At 38.1% G+C, this 20,620-nt stretch overlaps 1 long non-coding RNA gene across 3 annotated transcripts in view; it reads right to left on the reverse strand.

The window, feature by feature from the left end:
- LOC110204993 (uncharacterized) overlaps positions 1–20,620 on the reverse strand; it is a 133,932-nt gene that overhangs the window by 105,811 nt on the left and 7,501 nt on the right. Inside the window, exon 1 of one of the 3 annotated variants that reach the window (XR_013485847.1) lies at positions 2,886–6,203. The exons of the other annotated variants lie outside the window; for them this stretch is intronic. This is a non-coding gene — a long non-coding RNA (uncharacterized LOC110204993). Of the gene's footprint in view, positions 1–2,885; positions 6,204–20,620 lie in introns of those variants that run through there. 3 annotated transcript variants of the gene reach the window in all.

Here is a 20,620-nt window from a genome sequence, read left to right on the forward strand (position 1 = left end):
GCTCAACCCAGGTGCAATACCATTGGTTCTCCCTTACATACTTCTAGATATTCAGATAACTATCTTTGAAATTTGTTGACAGTTCCTGTATTCAATCAGTTGTTCTGATATCACCACTTTAAACCCTAATTACTAGAAGAATAACTGGTTCCTAAAAGGATTTTGTGCTGCCCATTACTTTTTAGGAGTGGGTATATAGCTGTTAAGGAGTCATATATTCAGAATAAATCTTGAACATTTGTTGAATGGGCATCATAATCTCAGACCATGCCTCATGACCACAAAAGCTTTGGCAACAGGTCTTGTGAGAAATGTAATGGATGGTACCTCTACTGATTATTGTTAAATCACAACTAGGTTCTACCATTTCCATTCTGAATTCATGAACATTTATGAGTTACTCTTGAAAATATGGCAATATCCAATGGTCTTACCATAGAATCTCCAAATATGCTATAGCACTGAGGTTTTATTCCCACACAGAGGCAAATTCAGATGATAGAGGCAAGACAATATCAGCTATTACAGCTGCTTCTGGATTTTATTCTGCTAGATTTTAAATGGCATCCTCTTAGTGTGGCCCTTCTTGCAGAATCTATATTCTTCTATCCATAAGCAGAACAATAATGTAATAGATCTGAAGACATTTTGGAGCAGGCATTTCTTGTGTCTCACAGGCCCTGTTGGCAGATATTCTTTGCCTGAATATTATGGATAGCATTTAATATGAGAATCTGTATCTTTTATTTCCATGATATTCAAAGACGTGCCATTACTTGGTAGGGCCTTTTTTGTAGCCATTTAAATGGTGAGTTTGGCTTAGTCAAGAGGCACTTTTAGAGGGTCACCTTGTGAACTCTACATACAGGGTGATTGATATAACATATAAGTATAACATGGCAGCTAAGAAATACTTCAAATGGAAGTACTGTAACAAGTGGCACAGTCCTTCAATATAAGCAGCGATGCCTTTACCAGGCTTATGGTTCTTTTGTGAGATTTAAATCTCTGAACGTGGACTAATGGAGCTGATGCTAAAGTATGTTCTCATTAATCCCACAGTTCATCAAATGCATGATCTTAGGTAAGTCAGGACACCAAGAGATCATATTGTACGCAGCATAGAGTTAGATAGGATGCTTCTGTTCAGGGCTTCCTACCCTGGCTTCCAGGCTAGACACTTTATATAAGAATCCCATGAAACTGTTGACTGACATCAAATTCCTCTATATAATCCAAAGCACTCACTTTAAGTACAGGTTTTGCTTAGATTTTAGGGCTGGAGTCAGCCAATTACATTTGTTGGGTTAAATCTAGCAAGCTGCCTGTTTTTACATGTCTTGCAAGCTAAGAATTTTTAAAACATATTTTAAAGTTTTCTTGGAACACAGCCAAGCTGATTCGTTTATGTATTACCTATGGCATATACAACTGCAGAGTTGAGTAGTTGTGACAGAGACCATTTGTGACTCTCTCTCTCACCATTGTAGTGTGCTGCTTAGCACACTACAAATTGCAGTGACACAGTTATAACTCGACAGTGTTTCAAGTGCTATATGCATTGCCATTGCAACATTTTTTAAATCTTTATTACCAGTTCATATTGATCATGTCAAAACAAGAAGAGAAAAAAAAAATTACTAGAATCTTTTGAGCTCAGGACCAAGACTGAATTTCTTCTAAGAACTGCCTTCAACAACTAATATTGAACACTGAATGGTTTGGAAATTAGCTTTCGCTGCAAAATATAATGGTTGTTAATGAATTCAATCTAAAATGATAAGCCCAAACATGTGAAACTTAGACCGTAGTAAAGTCAATTTGAAGACAACTAATGTTGTTGAAATCACAAGTAATATCAAGCTGCTTACCATGCTGTCAAAAGTTAAAATAAGAAGCAAGATCTCTACTTCCACATAAATTTGCAATAGATATATTTTCTGAGCTCAAACTACAGTTCCAGCAGCATTTTTTGGACCTTGACGCAAGTGCAAACAAAATTTCCTTATTTCAAACCCATTGAACTGTTGATTCAAGGAGCTTCCACCCAATCATTGGTTGGAAGGGCTTAATCTGCAACGTAATGACTTGCTAAAAAGGAAATGTCAAACAAAGAATAGAACAGAATAAAATTCTACAAATGCTTTATAAGTGACAAATATGCTCAATTATAATCATATGCTTGGGGACTAATATCAGTACTTGGTAGAACCTATTTGTGTGAAAAGATATTTTCAAAGATGAAATACATAAACTGTGATTAAGATCAGCATTAACAGATAAATATTCCCAATTGATTTTGATGATGACAAGGAAAATGAACTTTGAACCCTAATTATGCAAAATGTGATTGATCTTAAAAAAGAATTCCATCCTTTTCATTAGTAGACCTGTATTACTAAAACTGTACTCTATTAATATTATTATTATTATTATTATTATTATATTTTGAATTTTGTCACTAAAATTTTGTGGGACTTTATTTTCTCTCTCTTGTTATATAAGGGTATAATATCTTCAGTTTTGCCTCTTGGTCTATAATGTCTAAGATATTTTCTATTTGGCCCTTTACAGAAAGAGTTTGCCAACCCTTGTTCTAGGGTGAAGAAAAGTTATATTTCTTTTTTTAACATATTTATTTTTTCAATTAACAAGCATTTTATTAATCTGTCCTCATTCTCTTCCCCTCTCTCTCCCAATGTGCTCACATATATTGAGGAAAAACAAAAACAAAACAAAACCACAGAAAATAAAGCCCTACTACACAGCCATATTATCCAGCAAAACAAATTCCCACATTAGCAATGTCAGAAATTGTACATCTCTTTCTCCATTTTAAGTTCATCACCTCTATATCAGGAGATGAATATGAGTATATCACTCACCTGAGGTTCATCATTGCATTGATCACAGTTATAAAAAAGTCTTTCAAAATTGTTTTTCTTTATAACGTTGTTATCACGGGATAATTGTCTCCTGGTTCTGCTAACTTCACTCTGTAACACTTCATAGGGGTATTCTCCATTTCCTCTGAAGCTATCTGTTTCATCACAATGGGGCACAATAATATTCCACTACATTCATATATCACAATATCTTTAGCCATTCTCTAAGAGGAAGCCAACCTCTTAGTTTTCAGTTTTTGGCTATGATGAAAACGGCTGCCATAAATATTTTCCTTTCATTTCTTTAGGGTATAGGCCAAGTGGTAGAATAGCTCAATCCAAGAATATAGTAGAGTTAACTACCTTTCTGGATGTAGTTCCAAAAATTGCTTTACAGAATGATTAGACCAATTCACAGCCCCAATGTACGAGTGTACCTATTTTCCCTTGATCCTTCTATAATTTGCCATTTTCTTGTTTCGTCATTATTCCCTGTCTGATGGATGTGAAGTATAACCTAAAAATTGCTTTAACTTACATTTCTCTAATTGTTAGTGATATATTTTTCATATGATTGTTGATAGTGTGGATTTTTTCCTTTTAAAATTGCCTGTCCACTCCTTTGACCATTTATAAATTGTGGAATGGCTTATCCTTACAATTCTTTAACTTGGAAATGAGACCTTTATTAGAGAAACTTGTTGCAAAGATTTTTCCTCTAGTTATCCATTTCCCTTTCAATTTTTACATTAGATTTGTTTATGCAAAATCTTTCAAATTCTATATAATAATATTGTCCAGTATATCTTATGTGAACTTCTGTATCTTACTTAATTATAATCCCTTCCCTCATCCATAGATCCAAAAGGTAATTTCTTGCTTGCTCCTCTAATTCATTTTTATTATGATCTTTTTATATCTAGGTCATGTATCCATTTGGAGTTTCTGTTGGTATATGGTATGAGATATAGGTCTAAAGCTAATTTCTGTCAAACTGCTGTCCAATTTTCCCAGCAGTTTTTATCAAATAGTGAATCTTGTCCCAGTAAGTGTCTTTGGGTTTGTCAATCACCATGCAACTGTTTTGTTTTTTTGCTTCTGTATATCATGTACCTAATCTGTTCCACTGATCAGCCTTTTTTTAACCAGTACTAAACTGTTTTAATGATTACTGCTTTATATTATTTATATAGTATAATTTGAGATTGTTCAAGTGCTTTCTCCATGGAATATGCCTTCACAATGTTGTCCCCTTCTCCCATTGGTAAGTTCCTTCTGAGGGCTTTCATTTTGAGGACAGACACAGTTGATTTGATAAAATACAAATGTAAACTACATATAATTAAATATGGAGATATACTTTTCTGTGTTCAATTAATTGTTTCAATGAAAACACAAAGTTGAGGGGAAAATGGTATTGGGGGCAACCACAAAGAAACAGAACTGAGCAGGGCAGAACTGAGGTCTCCTTGGATGAGCTGACCAGGTCAGAAATCATACAGTGGGCGAAGACATAGAAAGGGCAGGATTGCAACAAGGTGGTAATAAGGAAGCAATAATGCAGGTATGGCTGTTATCAATCCATTAATCTAACGTCTCATTCTGAGGTTGAGGACATTCCGGTGGAATTTAGTTTAAATTCCCCCCCACCCAACTAATGCCATTTTTTGTAGTAATGTTGCCAAAATTATGTGTGACATACATATTAATTCAGAGAGGGGAAAGGTTGTGACTACTCTTTTTCTGTTGTCTCACACCAGGAAATCACTGAAGGGGACAGTAGGAGAGAAAAGTTAAAGGCACAAGAGTGAAATGAAAAGAAACCAGAAAATACATTTCCCTGTACGATAAGAATTTTAAAGTGTTTATCTGCAGACACTGATTGGCTACAGTTCAGTGGTATAGATTAATAAACGTGATAACATTGTTGAGGATCTTTGGTAATTATTAAAATTTGTCTGCTTGTCTTACCTAAACTCTTATACTCCTAATCTTCCAAGACTTCTATTCACTTTATAAGATTATATTTTATTCATTACATTTCTAGAGATAGGAGGAAGCTAGAGGGAATAGATGGGAGAATACATGATTTTGAATATAGGAGAGCAGGATTTGGAGCAGGATTGGGAAAGAGAGAGAGAGAGCCAAGCACCTTGACTGGACTATATTATTATATTAAGGTTGCTTAAATTAAACTGGCTCATAGTAGCCATCACAAGTGATTTCAGAGGTTCCTTATGCTGAATATATCTACCGCTACCTGAAAGTATTTTCTGTGTACTGTTAGAAAAACAATAAAAGTGGGGGCTGAAAATCATCCAATTTGAGTGAGATCAATCAGCCAACAAATGTTTATGACTAATACAACTTTTCCCTGTTTTTGTTTTTTAATTAAAAGAGGAAACTGCATTAGAGAACCAGAGCCACTGGGACCTGAAAGCTGAGAAAGGTGAACATAAATGAGAGGCTAAGAACATTGACAAACTTTGCCCGCTTGACAATTTTCCCTGGAGATCTGTTTATCTTCAAATGTGCCTTGATGAACCCGAAGCTGTTTCTAGAGGTATCTGTGTGCCATGTAACTCACTGCGCACGTTGCTCAGTGGTAACACCGGCCAGGAATCCCTTTGCCAATGGGTCACCTCCTAACTGCCCAGGGTTCAAAGAGACTTAGTTATCTTTCAGTTAGCACAGTGCCTGGTGCATAGTAGGTGCTTGAGAAATGCTGTTGACTTGATGGCTTTCATCAATGTACTGGGTTGATGCAGGTGAATTACCTAAAATCAACAGTGACAAATACTGCCCAAATTCATGGGAATTATATTGAAACAGCTTTCCAAGTATACTTGCCCTAGGGGCCTGCTCTGAGTTCCACCGGGAGAAGCCAGGGCTCATAACAATTTACTTCTGTCCAACAGGCCATGATTAGAAATTCAACCATGTACACATATGTCTATGTGCATATCAGACGTTTTCGTGTTAAATATATATATTTTTAAATATAAATTTATTTTTAGATTTTTAGTTTAGTTATTTTTAGTTTTCAACATTCACTTCCACAAGTCTTTGAGTTCCAAATTTTCACCCCATCTCCCCCCTCCTCCCACCCCAAGATGGCATGCATTCTGAATAACCCTTCCCTAGTCTATCCTCTCTTCTATCTCTCCCCCCTTCTCTTATCCTTTTCCCCTTCTATTTTCCTGTAGGGCAGGATAGACTTCTGTACCCCATTTCCTATATTTCTTATTTCCCAGTAGCATTTGAAAACATTTTTTTTAAACATATGTTTTTAAAATGTTAGGTTTCAAATTTTCTCTCTTCCTCCCTCCCCACCCACCCTCACTGAAAAGGCCAGCAACTCAATATAGGTTGTACATGTGCAGTTATGCAAAACACTTCTATAGTAGAAATGTTGTGAAAAACTAACTCTATTTCCCTTAATCCTATCCTGCCCTCCCATTTATTCTATTCTTTCTTTTGACCCCGTTCCTCCTCAGAAGTATTTACTTCTGATTACCCCCTTTCCCAATCTGCCCTCCTCTCTATCATCCCCCTGCTCTCTTGTCCCCTTCTTCCCCGATTTTCCTGTAGGGTAAGACAGATTTCCATACCCAATTGAATGTGTATGTTATTCCCTCGTTAAGCCAAACCCTATGAGAATAAGATTCACTCATTCCCTCTCACCTTCCCCTGTTTCCCCTTCCACTGTAAGAGACTTTTCTTTTCTGTTTTTTTTTTTTGTTGTGAGATAATTTACCCCATTCTACCTCTCCCCTTCTTCTTCTCCGAGTATAATCCTCTCTCAGCCCTTAACCTTCAGCTCCCCCTGTGCCCTCTATCTATCTATCTACATATACATACATATAATTTTTTTCCCTCCAACTGCCCTGATACTGACAAAGGTCTCATGAGTTATAAATATCATCTTTCCATGCAGGAATGTAAACAGTTCAATCTTAATAAGTCTCTTATGATTTCTCTTTCCTGTTTACCTCTTCATGTTCCACTTGAGTCCTGTATTTGAAAGTCAAATTTTCTATTCAGCTCTGGTCTTTTCATCAAGAATGCTTGAAAGTCCTCTATTTCACTGAATGACCATTTTTTCCCCTGAAGGATTATACTCAGTTTTGCTGGGTAGGTGATTCTTGGTTGTAATCCTATCTCCTTTGCCCTCAAATATTATATTCCATGCCCTGTCCTTTAATGTAGAAGCTGCTAAATCTTGTTTATCCTGATTGTGTTTCCACAGTACTTGAACTGTTTCCTTCTGGCAGCTTGTAATATTTCTCCTTGACCTGGGAACTCTGGAATTTGGCTACAATATTCCTAGGAGTTTTCCTTTGGGATCTCTTTCAGGAGGAGATCTGTGGATTCTTTCAATTTCTATTTTGCCCTCTGGTTCTAATATATCAGGGCAGTTTTCCTTGATAATTTCTTGAAAGATGATGTCTAGGCTCTTTTTTTGATCATGGCTTTCAGATAGTCCAATAATTTTTAAATTTCTCTCCTGGATCTATTTTCCAGGTCAGTTGTTTTTCCAATGAGATATTTCACATTGTTTTCTAATTTTTCATTCTTTTGGATTTGTTACTGTGTGATTTCTCATAAAGTCACTATCTTCCAATTGCTCTATTCTAATTTTTAAGGAAGTATTTTCTTCAGTAAGCTTTTGGACTTCCTTTTCCATTTGGCCAATTTTGCTTTTTAGGGCATTTTCTCCTCATTGGCTTTTTGGACCTCTTTTGCCATTTGGGTTAGGCTATTTTTAAGGTGTTATTTTCTTCAGTATTTTTTGGGTCTCCTTTAGCAAGCTGTTGACTTGTTTTTCGATTTCTTGCATCACTCTCAGTTTTTCCTCTACTTCCCTTACTTGCTTCTCAAATCCCTTTTGAGCTCTTCCAAGGCCTGGGACTGATTCATATTTTCTTGGAGGCTTTGGATGTAGGAGCTTTGACTTTGCTGTCTTCTTCTGGTCATATATTTTGAATATAGTCTGATTCTTTTTGCGCTGCTTGCTCATGATCCCAAACAATTACTTGAATTTTAAACTCTTTGTTAAGGTACAAATCTGCTTCCAGTGTGGAGTATGTACTGTCCCAAGCTTTGGGGGGGTTTTGTACAGCTGTTTTCAGAGATACTTGTAGGGACTGTAAATTTTCAGTTCTTCCAAGGTGGTATGATAAGGGAGGTTTACTCCTTTCCTGGCCTGCGACTACAAGTACTCCTTTCTGTCCTGTAACTGTGAGGAGGGGTTTCTCTGCACAGCCACTACAAGCTCCACCACACCAGCACTCCTCCTCACCCCAGCAGTGCCGCCCAGAACTGTGGCCCAGATCCAAACACGGGCAAAGCAAGGATTCCTGCCTCAGCGCTGGCAAAGAGATCCCTGAGATCCCTCTCTGATCAGCCTCTGGATTCCCCCTCAGTCTGTGGGCAGAAGCTCGGGAAGCAGCCCCCCCCCCATCACCCTCTTGGGGAATGGAGCCAAAACCCTGCCTTCTTTTCTCAGCACCGAGAGAAACAGACTTTTCCTACTGACTTTCTAAGTTGTCTTTGGCATTGGTGGATTGAGGAGTCTGGAAACTTCCACAGCTGCCCGAGATTCAGTCCTCTGAGGCCTGCTCCAGGTTCGCTGAGGCCTGCGCAGCCATGCTGTGGCCTGTGCACACACGCCGTGCTGTGCTGCGCTCCCAGCCCGGCGCGATACACCTTTCTGATCAATCATCCAGGTTGTCTTGGGCTGAAAATTTGTCTCACTCTGTCTTTTTGTGGGTTCTGCTGCTTCAGAATTTGTTTAGAGCCATTTTTTTATGAGTATTTGGAGGGGTTTGGAGGAGAGCTCAAGCAAGTCACTGCTTTCACTCCGCCATCTTGGCTCCACACCCCTAAATATAAATTCTTAACTAAATAAATATTTCCATTTATTTACTGGTTTGTAAAATAACTCCCATGTTCCAAATGCACACACACTTAGCAAATACATTACAGTACAGAAGAAGAGCACTGGACTTGGAATCAGGAGATCTGAGCTTTAGTCTTGGCTCTGTCTCTTACTGGATCATAGGATCCTAGAGCTAGAAGTCCCTCGTTCAAACATAAGAAGTCCCTTGTTCAAACCTCATATTTTACAGATGAGGAAATAGAGGCCCAAGGAAGTTAATGACTTGCCCAAGGTCACACAAATAGTAAACTCACTAGCTGTGTAGCCATGGGCAACCCAACTTTCCTCTCTGAGCTTATTTCTTCATGTGTTGAATGAGAAGGGATAATTAAATCAATGGGATAACCAAACCAATCTATTAATAAACATTTATTAAGAGTTGTAATTTACATGGCAGGTTTATCTGATTATGAATGAAAAAGGGAGGACATTTGGCCCAACCCTATTGTAAGGAGATTATATACTCTCTAATTGATCCTAATTAAAGGCTAAGCATGGTACAGTGGGAAGAAGAGATGTGGATTTGGAGCCATAAAACTTCAGTACTAATGTTAGCTCTTCTCCTCACTACTCATGTGATCTCGGACAAGTCTCTTCACCTCATGTGCCTCATCTATTAAATGAGAAAATTGGACTAGAGCACAGAATTTTAGAGTTGGAAGAGACATCAGTGACCACTGAGTCCAACCCATATGCCCCTAAAGTATTACAACTAAAACATACTTTACAAGTGCTTGTCCAACGATCACTTAATTTTTAGATGATTTCTAAGGTCCAGTCAAGCTCAAAATCCTCTGTTCCTGTCCCTATCTCATAAGATTACTGTGATAATCTAATGAAATAACGCATGCAGTAAATAGTGTGTGGAATACTGCAAAATGCTGTCAACTGGTAGTTTAATATCAGGTGAAATAGACATTTAGGAGTTCAATGGTACCTTTGTGTAAGTATAAAGCAAATAGTTGGGAGATGGTGAACAATGTTCATAAGTGGTCATTTTGCTTCCTTGCTGTTCAAAGGGAAAACTACTAGACGTTGTGCTTGATACTTCTGTGATTCACCTCTTTCAAGTCAGGTAGAAGGCACAGTGAATAAAGAACCAGGACCTGGAATCAAGATGAATCGAATTCAAATTCTGTCTCAGACACAATAATTGCGTGATCCTGGGTCAGTTACTTAACCTCTCTCAATCTGTTTCCTCATCTGTAAAATGAAGATAATGATAGCAACCATCCCATGAGGCTGTTGCGACAATCAAATGAGATAATATATGTAAAGCACTTTGCCTACCTTTGAGCACTATATAAATGTTAACTATTATGATGTTCCAGCTGCTGAAACTGCACAGAAAATAAAAAGACAAAGGAAAAAAAATGAGAGAATGAATTCAGAGGGCTTTCGATATAAACCTTAAGGCATTATATACCTACATGTCAGCTATTATTATGTAACCCTAGGGGTCACTACATTAGGCTTCTGTTTGATGAGGCAGATCATACAAGGCCTCAAGTTCATAATAATTCTGCCTGTGGAAATTTAGTTAGGAAATACATGAATGGCTGCTGATTATGCCCCTGGGTAGACAGCCTCCCAAAACTCCCACTGCAGGGAGAAAACTCTGCCCTCTAGAGCAGATCTCATGTTAGTTTCCTCTCTTACCAAGCTGAGAAGAAATAAAATAGCCAGGCTTTTTGCCATTAGTCCAAGCCTTTCTGGAGGGTCATGTAATTCAGCCTATGAGACTGTGGACTGGAAGACACCAGGATTGGGTTGCAGTTTCTGTCACCTTCGCTGGATAAAAAGTCAGTCACTTTGGCTTCTCTGCAGTAAACAACATAGGAAAGCTCGAGAAGAGAGAGGTTCAATCCTTCTCTGAGGAGGTACCAACTCCAGCCCTCTGTTTCTGTGGGACTGAGGGGTGATGTGGTAGAATGTCCTTGAAGTTAAAGAGAAGGGGGGAATCCTCATTTGTCATTTCACTGCAAGAGATGTTCGCGCTGCCCAAAACCTTAATCAATGAGGTAGATCATGAGGTAGAACACTCAAGTTGCCCTTGTTAATACCCAGGATGTCTGAGGGAGAATTGTAGAGATGACTGGGTGGTTGGGGGAAAGCCCTAGACAAGGAAATAGAAAGTTTCACCCATAAAACAGGAAGACACAGTGACTACACAGGACTGGCAATGTCTATGGAGTGTGGTTAAGTTTATCATGCCCCAGTGGTTTCTGCTAATGAGGGATAGCGCAAGAGAGAGCCCACCCCTACCATGAAATAATTCTGTATTCAGGGATTATGGCAACATAGAATATGCTCATTATGGGACACAGTGGGCTACTGGACTACTACTTTCCATGTAATATTTCATCAATGTTGGTTTTCTTGTCTGTTAATAAAACTTCCTTCTACCACATTGGGGCCAGGATGTTTTCAGCAGGGAATCTAGTACCAACCTGATGAGATATTGAGTGGAATGATATCCTTGCATTTCTGGACTCTGTTCTTGGTTCTGCAATCACCTTAATCTTTCAGGACCTCAGTTTCCTCATGCATTAAATGGGGATAAAAATACATGGCCTGGTTCAACCATACAGGAAAGCAATTTGGAATTTTCCTAAAAGAGTGACTAAAACATGTCCATAATATTTGACCTAGAGCTCCTACTCTAAGGCATATAATGCAAGGAGTACAAAGCTAGAAATAAAGATCCCAATTGCATTAAAATATTCATAGAAATATTTTTTGTAGCAGCAAAGAACTGGAGACAAAGTTGGCGTCTATTTGAAGAGTAGATAAATAAACTATTAATGGAGTATTGTTATTTTATTTTAAAAAAAAAGATGAATGGGGGCAGCTAAGTGGCACAGTAGATAGAGCTCTGGCCTTGGAGTCAGGAGGACTTTGAGTCAAATCCGGACTCAGACACATGACACTTACTAGCTGTGTGACCCTGGGCAAGTCACTTAACCCCGACTGCCTCATCAAAAACAAAAACAACAACTACTACAACAAAAGATGAATGAGTAACTCAGAGAAGCACAGGAAGATATATGAACTGATGCAGAGCAAATGACTGAAAGCAATATACACAACTATGACAACAATGCAAACTGAAAAAATAACAAAAAAAACTGTTCACTGTACAACTATAAAGATCGAGACATGAAAAAAAAGTACTCCCCTCCCACCCTTATAGATGCGGAGGACTATGGCTGTGAAATATTGTATATACTGAAAGAAATGGTTAATGAATTTGGTTAGTTTTAACTTCTTTTTTCTTTCTCTCTTTTTTAATCTTTGATGCCATGGATGGTTTGATGAGGGGTAGGGGTGAGAAACAGATATATTTGGAAATGAAAGTGATATAAAAGAAAGCTATTGGTAAAAACAAGATAAAATTTACAAGAAAGAAGATACATATTTAAAAGAAACAATCTGGCCCAACCATTTAATTCACAGGATTGTGGTGAGGACTAGATGAGAAAAATAAATCTAAAAACCCTTTGAAGTATTATAAAGTTTGTTTAATTTACTCCCAGAGCAAGACTAATTTTGGATATCTCCTAATCCTCTTTTGGTGCTATTTTCACCCCAAGGAACTGTCCTAGAATATGGGGCCTTGAAAGATATTGAGTACTCCATTACTGAAATATTGCTTTATATTTCTATAAAACTTAATCATCTACAAAACACTTTGATAGATATTATTTAAAACACTGACCATAGCAATCCTGAGAGTTAGGCAGGAAAAGAATTATTAATTATTAATGCAATTTTCTATAAAAGGAAACTGTATCCCAGGAAGGTTCTAAAGTAACTTGCCCAAAGTCATACAACTAGTAAGTGGTAAAACCAAGCCTAGAACTCATGTCTCCAACTCCCAATCTAGCACTATTTTGACAAGCACTACCTAGAAGGATTCAATATGAGGTTAGATGACCAATTGTCAAGATACTGCAGGGAAAATTCTTTTTTTTTCTATTTTTTTTTAGCATTTTTATTTAAAGTTTTGAGCTCCAAATTCTATCTCTCCTTCCCTCCTCTCTCCCTCTCCTGAGACAGTAAGCAATCAGATATAGGTTATACACGTGCAATTATGTGAAACATTTCCTTATTAGTCAATTTGTATAGAACTCGAATAAAAGAAAAAAAAATGAGAGAAAGTGAAAAACAGCATGCTTCAGTCTGAATTGAATCAGTATCAGTTCTTTCTCTGGAGGTGGATAGGAGGCTTCATCATTAGTCCCTTGGGATTGTATTGGATCTTTGTATTGCTGAGAATAGCTAGGTCATTCACAATTCTTCATTGAACAATGTTGCTGTTACTGTGTACAACATCATCCTGGTTCTGTTCATTTCACTACAGATCAGTTCATGTAAGTCTTTCCAGGTTTTTCTGAAATCCACCTGCTCATCATTTCTAGTTTTATTTATTAGTTCAATGGTCTTTCAATTTTACTGATCTCTCCTTTTCAAGGATTTCCAATTTGATGTTTGGGAATTTTTAATTTTTTTCAAGTTTTTTTTAGTTGCATGCCCAATTCATTGATCTGCTTTTTCTCTATTTTATTGATATAAGCAATTAGATACATAAAATTTCCCTTAAGTACCACTTTGGCTGCATCCCATAAATTTCAATATGTTGTCTCATTGCTGTCATTTTCTTTAATGAAATTATCAATTATTTCTATGATTTGTTCTTTGCCCCACCTGTTTTGTAGGATTATACTATTTAATTTCCAATTAATTTTAAGCTCTATTTCCATTGTCCATTATTAAATGCAATTTTATTGCATTATGATCTGAAAAGGATGCATTTACTATCTCTGCTTTTCTGCATTTGGTTGTGAGGTTTTTACGTACTAATACCTGGTCAATTGTTGGGTAGGTCCCATGTACTGCTGAGAAAAAGGAATATTCCTTTCTATTCCCATTCAATTTTCTCTAGAGATCTATCATATCTAACTTTTCCAAAATTTTATTCAACTCCTTAACCTCTTATTTTTTCATTAGATTTATCTGGTTCTGAGAGGGGAAAATTGAGGTCCCCCACTAGTACAGTCGTGTGTGTGTGTGTGTGTGTGTGTGTGTGTGTGTGTGTGTATATATATATATATATGAAATACACACACACATTTCCTCCTGTGACTTATTCAACTTCTTCAAAAATTTAAATGCTATACTATTTGGTGTATATATGTTTAGTATTGACATGTCTTCATTGTCTATGGTACCTTTCAGCAAGATACAGTTTCCTTATCTCTTTTAATTAGATCTATTTTTGTTTTTTCTTTGAGATCATGATTGCTATCCTTGCTTTCTTTGCTTCAGCTGAAGTATGATAGTTTCTGCTCCAGCCTCTTACCTTTACCCTGTGTGTATCTCTCTGCTTCAAATGTATTTCTTGTAAACAACATATTGTAGAACTCTGTTTTTAATCCATTTTGCTATCCACTTCTGTTTTATAGGTGAGTTCATCCCACTAACATTTATAATTAACTTCATGCTATTTTTTGCTTGTTTATCTCCCTCTCTCTTACCTCCTCACAAGTATTTTACTTCTGATAACTGCCTTCCTCAATATATCCTCCCCTTTTATCAGTCCCTCCTTCCCCCTTCTATTATCCTCATCCCTTTTTACTTTCTCATAGGGTAAGATGGATTTCTACATCCAACTGAATGTGTGTTATTTTGCAGGGAAGGTCCTTGCATTGGATGGGAAGTTGGAGATGATGAGCTAAATGATCCTTTCCAGCTCTAAATTATGTGTTTTTATTAATTTCTCAGTGGATGAATTTCTCTGTTTGGCTTCAGAAGGCATTTTGATACCCCTCATTGGAGGGCTTCCAACAAATGCTGAGTGATCACTTGTTGGGTATAATGTAGAAGAAGAAACTTGATCAGAAATGGGTTGCACCATATGGCCGTTAAGGTCTTCTCTAACTTGGAGATTCTGTGGAATAGTCAAGGAGATGAACACCAATTTCACAAATAATAGCTAACAGCTATACAGCACTTTAAGGTTTGCAAAGCCTTTTACAAATATTATCTCATTTTATTCTCATAACAACCCTGGAGGAGGTAGGTGCTATTATTATCTCCATTTTACAAAGGAGGAAACTGAGGCAGATAGCAGTCAATGACTGGCCCAGAGTCACACTTTTTGTAAGTGAAGTGTCTGAGGCTGGATTTGAATTCAAATTTTCTTGACTCCAGGATTAGCACCTCTATCCACTATGCCACTTAGCTGCCTACAACATACATTCAATTCTCCCAAAATGGTCCAGAGAGAAGTTTATTATATATACCACCTCTTTGCAACTGATTCTTAGCTAAGGAAATAGCCAGAAGAAAAGACACTTCGAGACTATCTTTTCCCAGGGTTTTCTTTTCTCTCTGATTGCAGTACAGATTTGGATGGACCGGATAATGTGTTCCCCCTCACTTTGATTTAACCTTTGATTTGACCATGTGTTTCAGGGGATAAACATTATCTGATTTTAATGTATTTCATTTCCTACATAATTAAACGTATTTTAATTAAAATGCATTTTAATACATTTTAAAACATAATTAAAATACATTTTAATTCATGCATCAAGCTTAAAAGCACAACCATTCTTAAAATCTTCTCATTTCCATAGTCAAAAAGAAACATGCTGAAAGTTATCGATCTTATTTTACAGCCTGCTTGTGTGGGATAGTATCACCACCTTGTGGGCTTTATTGGGTATTGCAACAAAACCCTTCATGAGTCAGGATGCATTTTGACCTATGGGCATAAATTCTATCACTTCAAAAAGTAATGAAATTACAATTCCTGGAAATAATACTTTACACTTGCACAAAACAGGCTTAAATACAGAATTGCTAGATAAAGAACAAAAACGGTACTTCCTCAGCTTTGATCTAACCTTTTGGAATTAGTTGCTTTACTGTTACTTCTTTTCTTTTCTTTGTGAGAGTTAAACTTATTTCCTGAGGGGAAGGTCTGAATGGGAAGAGTGGTAGCATTAGGGGAGAGAAAAATAAAGTCAATGCACAGGAGATAGCCCCTATCAGGTACTTCCTGTGATTCTTTCTAGAGATACAAATACTATCTATACTGTATTTGACACTTTATTTCTAGGGTCCTGAATAACTATTGATTTTGTGATTAAAGGGTAAAAATTGCCCTTTGGGGGAATTAGACTCATATCACGTTGGAGCTTTGAAAACTATTATTAATTAAAATATTTATGAAAGCCAAAAATACACTGCTCTATTTTATACAGCAAGTAAAAAGACATATGGTTCATTTGTTTAGTATCTCCATGATTAGAAGTAAAAAATGCACAAATACTAATGGAATGAGATGATCCAACAATGTTGAAAGTAGAAAGATGTTTAGACTTCTTAAAAGAAAACTACAAGAGAGGACATACTCATGGCCATTTTTCTTATGCTTTCATGATTAGGAATACTATTTTAGACTTGTTTTTGCCTTTCTTTGTATCCCAAACATTTCACACAACTCATTTGATTCCCACAACAATCCTGTGTTTATTATCCAAAATAATAACACAATCCTGTGCTATTATTTTACAGTTGAGGAAACTGAGGTAGAAAGAGGTTAAGTGACAAGTAGGAAGTATCTGAAGCCGAATTTGAACTCATATTTTCCTGACTTCAGGCACAGTGCTCTATCCACAGCATGTCCTAGCTGCCTCAGGTTAGGTAAACCAAGTTGAAGCCCCCAAGTTAACACAGACAACCATGATACATAAAAAAAGAATTATCTATGATTTCAAAGTATGTGGTGGAAATTCCCTTTATCAGCCATCACAATCCCCAGATGATTTAAAAGAAGTCTCCGGAGCAGATAGAGGTTAGGAGATCTAGCAGGGGCTCCACAGCTAGTAAGAGGCAGAATTTGAACCCAGCTTCCTGATTCCAAACCCAGAACTATAACCACTACATCAAGCTGCTTTTATAATAAAAAAAAAATATATATATATATATCACTTGATGAAGGCATCAGAAAGTAACAAAACCAAGTGCCTAGGTGTCACTGGCACTAAGAAGCAAAGGCTTCAAGGGCGCTGATACCACTGGTACACGATCACTAAGGCCCTCTGAGAAGTGGAATAGGCAACACAAAAAGCACATGGCCTGACTCAGAGGCCTGACAATCCCAGAACAAGGAAGACAGGAGTTCTTTTCTATCGATGATACAGAACAGAGCTGGGAAGGTTAGGGAAAGCAGGAGATCTTTCCACTATTGAATTCCCTCCTTGCTTTAGATGTGCAGTTATCAAGTTAGAGAGGACTAGGAAATGAAATCTAGGATCCTACTAAGTGGATCTGAGGAGATATGTCCCTAAGTTTTACAGGGCAGATATGTTCATCAAACTATCTGTAGCCCTTGCTGATTGTTACACCAGTGTTAGCAGAAGAGAGCATAGAAGAATAGTCCCCAGTCATCTCCAGAATGAAGACAGTCATTCGAAAACATTTATTAAGTACCTATGTGCCAGGCACTGTGCTATGGGCTATGTATACAGGGAAAGGAAAACAAAACAAAACAAAAAACACTCCCTGCTTAGAAAGAGCTTATAGTACAATGGGGAAGTCGATATGCAAACAGCTATGAACAAGGAAACAATATATTGGCAATAATCAACTAAAGGAAGAGGTTTCCTACAGAAAGTGGGATTTTAGTTGGGACGTGAAGAATGCCAGGGAAGCCAGGAGTGAAGATGAGGAGGGAAAGGATGCCAAGCACAGGGCAAATCCAGTGAAAATGTCCAGAGTCAGAAGATGAAGTGTCTTTTAAAGACTAGCAAGGCCAGTGTCACTGGAATGCAGAGCACATGAGGGATGTTAAAGGGTGAAAAGACTAGAAAGACTGTGCAGAGGAGGGGCAGTCATGAAGGGATTTGAATGCCAAACAAATAATTTTATATTTGATCCTGGTGGCAACAGGAAGCTAATGGAATTTATTTAGTTGAGGGAGGGAATAACATGGGTGGACGAGTGATTGACAGCTGAGTAGAGGGAGGACAGGAGTGGGGAGAGACTTGTGGCAGGCAGATAAACCAGAGGGCTAATTCAATAATCCAGGTGTGAAGTGATAAGGGCCTGCACTAAGGTGGAGGCAATGTCAGAGGAGAGAAAGAGGTGTATTCAAGAGATGTTATAAAAGTTGTAGGCCCTGAAATCTTACTCTGTGTGAACAGATCCATGTGGATAGTTTTCAGAAAAATCTATATGCTAACAAACACCAAATTCTGCAAGGCTCTACAGAGAGCAGAATTTTTTTTTGGGGGGGGTGCGAAATTGTAGACTAGATCATAGCAATTACACCCTACAAGATACACGCAAAGGAATCTATCTACTAACAAACCAATGGCTCTCTCTGGCTCAGGGGTGGGGGTGGGGGAATAAGTCTGTCCTGGTCCCATTTGACTATTCTCCCCTTTACTTTAATCCCTGTATGTCATTACAAACGAGCATTGTCCTGCTAGTGCCTCTTCTCAAGGCACAGACACAGGATTGCAGAGCTAGAACTCAGAGACTTCAGAGCCCATCGAGTCTAAATGCCTCATTTTACAGGCGACTTAGTGCCTTATCCAAGGCCTCAAAGAGAGTATATTTACATACATACATACAGATACACACACACACACACACACGTACGTCGGTATTAAAGTTTCTTTGTGTTTTTCTTTGCTCTGAACCAATCTCCTTCCTCAAATCTTTTTTTTTTCCTTTTTGCTCACAAACAGCTTTGCAGTCAATCTTTCTTTATCACTTACAAGGTCCCTTACAATGTTCTTGACTATTGAATTCATTTAGCCGTCTAGTATACCTCTGTTCCACTTCTTTTCCATATAAGCCAAGTTAATTTTTCAAGGACCATAATTCACTAAGAAAGGGGAGAGGAACATCTTGTGGCCTCTGTCTAATAATAGTACGGCCTATAAATAGAAAGTTATTGCTAGTGTTTCTGGGACAGATTTCTTTTAATTCTGTTTTCATCCTGGATCAATTCTGCTCCCCTACTTGCAGTTCATACACTATGTAAATATTTAGATTATATAAAAGATAGACTTGGTTCTGGAATCAGAAAGACCTGAGTTTGAATGCTGCCTCACTTACTAGCTATGTGACCCTGGCCACAGTCCTGGCCTGACTTGACCTCTCAGCCTCAGTTTTCTCAACTGCAAAATGGAGTCAACAGCACTTACTTCACTAGCTTGTCCATCAGCAGCTTTGCTTGGCTCTCACAGGATGAGTTCATCACTATGCTGAATGACTCAGTTTTTGATACTGAACGCCTTTTCAACTCTGGAGGTGGAGCAATATATTCTTCCCAAGGCTTTCCTTTATAGAGGAACCAGAGATTAAGGAGATCAAATCAGTCAATTCAGATGGGAGGCCAAATACTGAAACTGAAGCTTAAATACTTTGGGCACATATTGAGAAGACAGGACTCGCTAGAAAAGACCCTCATGTTGGGAAAGGTTGAAGGCAAAAGGAAAAGGGGACTGCAGAGGATGAAATGGATAGTGTCATGGAAGCAAAGAGCATGACCTTGGCCAGATTTTGGAAGATAGTGGAAGACTGTTTTTTTGTTGTTGTTTGTCCTTCATTCTTGAAGAGGTCATGACATCATGGAGATGATGCCATGACATGCAAGTGAATTGGAATTAAGTGAGAGAAGGCTATGCAAAGTCACCAGCCTCACTTTCTCCTCTGGAGCCAACTGGGCTTTTATGTTATACACATATACACATATATACAACATATACATCAGGATGACTGGAGATGGCTCCAGATGTCTTGGAGGACCTTGGGTCTTTTAAAGCCAAGGTCTTTAGCAGGTCTGTTTGACTGGGGCAACACCCATTCAGTGCTTAAGGCTAGGTTTAAAAAAATGGGGCAAAGTATATCATGTAGTGATGACTCTTTACAGACTTAGCCAAGTTGCTAAAATCTATTGCCAGGTCATTCCAGCCTGGTAAGAAGTAGTAGGGCTTTCATTGCCTTGGCCTTTGAGAACCCAGTGTCATCTCCACACAAGGATGAGTTATCAGATTAGGGCTTTGGAGGAGGAGGATAAACTTCATAAAACTGTGGGGTAGTCATTTTTCTCCAGGACTATTCCTAACATTTTGGGCTTCAAAACCAAGACTTCTGGGGCACCTAGGTGGCACAGTGGATAAAGCACCAGCCCTGAAGTCAGGAGCACCTGAGTTCAAATCCGGAACCAAAAACTTGACACTTACTAACTGTGTGACCCTGGGCAATTTTTTAAAAACTCCATGACTTCTCTACTGCTGGCTCACCCAGGAACTCCCCTCAGCACCTTGCCCTAGAATAGCCTTTGGGACCTATAACTGAACCCCCTCTCCACAGGAATATCCCCCTACAAAGCTTACCCCAGCTTCTCCCATTGGCGAGTTCCTCTAGGAGCTTCTATTTTGTGGAAGAGTCAAGGCCAGTCTATCTTCATTCTCTTCCTGCCTTGTCCTTGACAAAACCATACTAGATACTTTTTCCTTCTCCCCTCCCACCTCCCACCTACCAACTCCCTCCCTCCACTTTCCATCTACCTTTTGTGTGCTGTCTTTCCCTAATAGGACGTAAGCTTCTTGAGGGGTTAGGAACTATTCCTTCTTTAGCTTGTATTTATATCCCTGATACTTAGTATAGTAAATTTTAATAAATGCTTGTTTTCTTCCTTCCTGTGGGAATTTCCTTCAGTAAAACAAAACCAAACATCTTCACTCATAGTGTAAAGCTCTATGAGTGA

Source organism: Phascolarctos cinereus, unplaced genomic scaffold (genome assembly GCF_003287225.1).
Source record: "Phascolarctos cinereus isolate Bilbo 61053 unplaced genomic scaffold, phaCin_HiC Scaffold_4;HRSCAF=312, whole genome shotgun sequence".
Taxonomy (NCBI): domain Eukaryota; kingdom Metazoa; phylum Chordata; class Mammalia; order Diprotodontia; family Phascolarctidae; genus Phascolarctos; species Phascolarctos cinereus.